We start from the raw sequence: 4,668 nt of genomic DNA on the forward strand, positions 1-4,668 counted from the left end.
ATTTCAATTATTTTTTAATTTATATGAAAAGTAAAAAATGAACACTAGTTTCAAAATCGAGAAAGTATGGGTAAGAATTGGAAAATAACTAACTGATTAATTAACGGAAAATAATGATTAATTAAAAAAATTTAAATATGATTTTTAGACTCAATAGATTTTTTTGAGTTGGAAAATATAATTTTCTTTGAAAAATTGCGTAAAAACGCATACCGATAAATTAACCGGCAGTATCAACTCAAATCTGTCCGGTACTGTGTAAGAGCAGTAAAAACTATAGAAAAACTTAGGAAAATAATTAAAGTTAAAAACTGGACACTAATTTAAAAGGTTTGGCCCAAAGTTAGGCCAAACGAGCCAAAAAAGCTAACGGATGGGACCGGACGACCCAACTTATATAAGTTCATTAATGAAGGCCATTTAGCCTCATTTATCATCAAACACAGTCATAGAAGCTACAAGTGAGAAGAGAGGAGAAGAGAGAAAAGCACTATTCACATACAACTTCCGGTGACCATAACTCGAGCTACGGTGCTTCGATTTGCATGTCATCAGCAGCTATGCGAAGCTCTCACTGAGCCTGTTAGTTCTTTCTAACCTTTGTAGGTAAGATTTCAAAATTTTCTCTCCTTTTCTCTGTCCTTAAGAAATTTGAATTTTTGGGTTTTGGCGTTGAGTGAAATTTTATGTTTTGGTTGTTAGGTACTAATTATTAGTAAGGGATTGTTGGGTTCTATCCCAAATTTCAGTGGATAAGGTAAAGTTTCTCAATAACTGATAAACCCATATTTTATGATATATTTTGTACTTAATTTGAGTGATTTATTCAATCCTTCACCCACTTATTCATATTAATTGCATGGTTTTACTTTTCCTTCCTTATTATGTGATGTATGTGAAAAGCATGTTTTCTATGCTTTAAAATTAATTATTTTAATTACCTTTATTTCCATTCGATGCCGTGATTAGTGTGTTGAGTAGTTTCAGATCTTCTAAGGCAAGAATGACTTAAAGGATGGAAAGGAAACATACAAAAATGGAAGAAAAGTGCAAAACGGAGTTCTGAAGAAACTGGCATCCGCGCGATTGCATGGACAACGCGATCGCGTGCCAAGCGCGAATCAGCAGCGACGTGGCCACATGACTGACGCGACCGCGTGACAAGAAAAGCTCCGAATGACGCGACCGCGTGACCCACGCGGACGCGTGACAGAGGTCACGCACCAGAAATTGCAGAAAATGCTCATAGCGAATTCTGAAGCCCTTTTTGGCCCAAATCCAAGTTCAGAAGGCATAGACCAGAGGTTATGAAGTGAGGGAATGCATCCATTCAGGGAGAGCTCGCCAATTTTTACTTTCCATGATTTAGATTTAGTTTTGAGAGCGGTTCTCTCCTCTCTCTTTAGGATTAGGATTTAGATTTAGGATTTTTATTCACTTTCAGGATTATCTCTTTTAATCAGGTACAATATTCCTTTTATTTACTTTTGCAAGCTACTTTATGAATCCTTTCATGTTACAGATTATTTGAATTAATGTTATTTGAGGTATTTCAGTTTAATATTGATTTCTCTTATTCATGCTATTGTTACTTTTACTCTGAAGACATTTTTATTCCAAGTAGATTTATTTTTCTCCTTTTGGTCTTGGTTAAGGAATCAGTAACTCAGGAGTTATCCAATTCAACAGTATAATTGATAATTGTTATCTTTGTTAATTGAATTGAACTTCCATAATCCCAATCTTTTCTTAGGAAATAAATAGGATTCGAAGATCAAACCAATTAATCCCTTGACCTTCCTTTATCTGAGTAAAGGTTAACAAAGTGGAATTAAGATTCAACTTTCATTGTTATTGATAAGGATAACTAAGGTTGGACTTCCAATTTCTCATACCTTGCCAAAAGTTTGCTTTGCAGTTATTTATTTATTTTAATTGCCATTTAATTTAACCGTCATCAAGTTACTTGTTCCTCATTCTTGAAACCCCAATCTACAATCTCCATAATCAATAATAAGAACATACTTTCCTGCAGTTCCTTGAGAAGATGACCCGAGGTTTAAATAGTCGGTTATCAATTTTAAGGGGTTTGTTACTTGTGAAAACCAAAACATTTGTACGAAAGGGATTTTTGTTGGTTTAGAAACTATATCTACAACACGACTATTTTTATGACATTCTTTACTGGCAAAATCTCCCTAACGTTAAAATGGCGCCGTTGCAGATTTTGCCAATTCATTTTGATGTTAGGGAGATTTTGCCAGTAAAGAATGTCATAAAAACAGTTGCGTTGTAGATATAGTTTCTAAACCAACAAAAATCCCTTTCGTACAAACGTTTTGGTTGTCACAGGTAACAAACCCCTTAAAATTGATAACCGAGTATTTAAACCTCGGGTCGTCTTCTCAAGGAACTACAGGGAAGTATGTTCTTATTATTGATTATAGAGATTGTAGATTGGGGTTTCAAGAATGAGGAACAAGTAACTTGATGGCGGTTAAATTAAATGGCAATTAAAATAAATAAATAACTGCAAAGCAAACTTTTGGCAAGGTATGAGAAATTGGAAGTCCAACCTTAGTTATCCTTATCAATAACAATGAAAGTTGAATCTTAATTCCACTTTGTTAACCTTTACTCAGATAAAGGAAGGTCAAGAGATTAATTGGTTTGATCTTCGAATCCTATTTATTTCCTAAGAAAAGATTGGGATTATGGAAGTTCAATTCAATTAACAAAGATAACAATTATCAATTATGCTGTTGAATTGGATAACTCCTGAGTTACTGATTCCTTAACCAAGACCAAAAGAAGAAAAATAAATCTACTTGGAATAAAAATGTCTTCAGAGTAAAAGTAACAATAGCATGAATAAGAGAAATCAATATTAAACTGAAATACCTCAAATAACATTAATTCAAATAATCTGTAGCAGGAAAGGATTCATAAAGTAGCTTGCAAAAGTAAATAAAAGGAATATTGTACCTGATCAAAAGAGATAATCCTGAAAGTGAATAAAAATCCTAAATCTAAATCCTAATCCTAAAGAGAGAGGAGAGAACCGCTCTCAAAACTAAATCTAAATCATGGAAAGTAAAAATTGGCAAGCTCTCCCTGAATGGATGCATTCCCTCACTTCATAACCTCTGGTCTATGCCTTCTGGACTTGGATTTGGGCCAAAAAGGGCTTCAGAATTCGCTATGAGCATTTTCTGCAATTTCTGGTGCGTGGCCTCTGTCACGTGTCCGCGTGGGTCACGCGGTCGCATCATTCGGAGCTTTTCTTGTCACGCGGTCGCGTTAGTCATGCGCCCGCGTCGTATGCGATTTACTCAAGTCGCGCGGTCGCGTCAGTTATGCAGCCGCGTCGCTGCTGATTCGCGCTTGGCACGCGATCGCGTGGATGCCAGTTTCTTCAGAGCTCCGTTTTGCACTTTCCTTCCATTTTTGTTTGTTTCCTTTCCATCCTTTAAGTCATTCCTGCCTTAGAAGATCTGAAACTACTCAACACACTAATCACGGCATCGAATGGAAATAAAGGTAATTAAAATAATTAATTTTAAAGCATAGAAAACATGCTTTTCACATACATCACATAATAAGGAAGGGAAAGTAAAACCATGCAATTAATATGAATAAGTGGGTGAAGGATTGAATAAATCACTCAAATTAAGCACAAAATATATCATAAAATATGGGTTTATCAATAACCCTTGTAAATTGATATATTGTAAATATTAGATTTTGATTTTAATGAAATATATGATGTTAGTTTGAATATTGGAGCTTGTTGAAGTTGCCTTGGATATTTGGAAGCATTTGGATTGGGATTGGTGATTTGATTTTGTTGGAAACTTGGTTTGTACTCAATTTTGGTATTTTGCACATGTTGGAAATCGATCAATGTATGATTTCAGTTTTCTCTATGTAATATGTAATATTTATGGACACTTAGGCTAGTGGACCATAGAATAGGATTGAAATTGATTGTTGATAATTGTGATGTATGATGAATTTGATGATTTTGATGATTATGGTGAATGATAATGTTGATGTATGATGTGGGATTTGGATAATGATGATTTTGAATATTGTTAATGAAGGATGATGTTTGTTGATGTTAATAGAGGATGGCGGAATGATATTTTGTGATGCAAATGGTTGAGATTGAGTTTACGAGTTGAATATGGTGTATGGAATGGGTGATTTTATGTATTGCTAACTTATGGAATGAATAAAAGGTGTATGACTATAATTTAGGTACATTAGGACTATTTTGAATATAGAATAAGTAATTTTGGATTGAGAGTTTGGTAAAATTGAGGTTTAGAGATTTTTGGTAAAAATGGATTTTTAGTGAATTTTAACGGATCATATCTTGAGTTAGCATTTTTTAAATTGAATAATTTTTGTATTAAATTAAAAATAATTCAAAGAGCTTTAAAATGGTACAGATTTCGTAGAAATCGAAATTTTGTAGAAAAAGATATGACCGTCGGAAGTTGTTGTCAAAAATCTGAATTCTGTGATGTTGCAGAATTTATGATTTCTGGTTTGTGTGCGCACGCACACTGCTATGCCCGCGCTCTAAACAACGGCTATATTTTGACTTGTCCGTACGCACAGCCTTGTGCGCACGCACACCCTGTAAATTTTTGAAAACGTCCG

The sequence above is a fragment of the Arachis ipaensis genome, chromosome B2, assembly GCF_059453495.1.
Source record: "Arachis ipaensis isolate K30076 ecotype BB chromosome B2, ASM5945349v1, whole genome shotgun sequence".
NCBI lineage: Eukaryota > Viridiplantae > Streptophyta > Magnoliopsida > Fabales > Fabaceae > Arachis > Arachis ipaensis.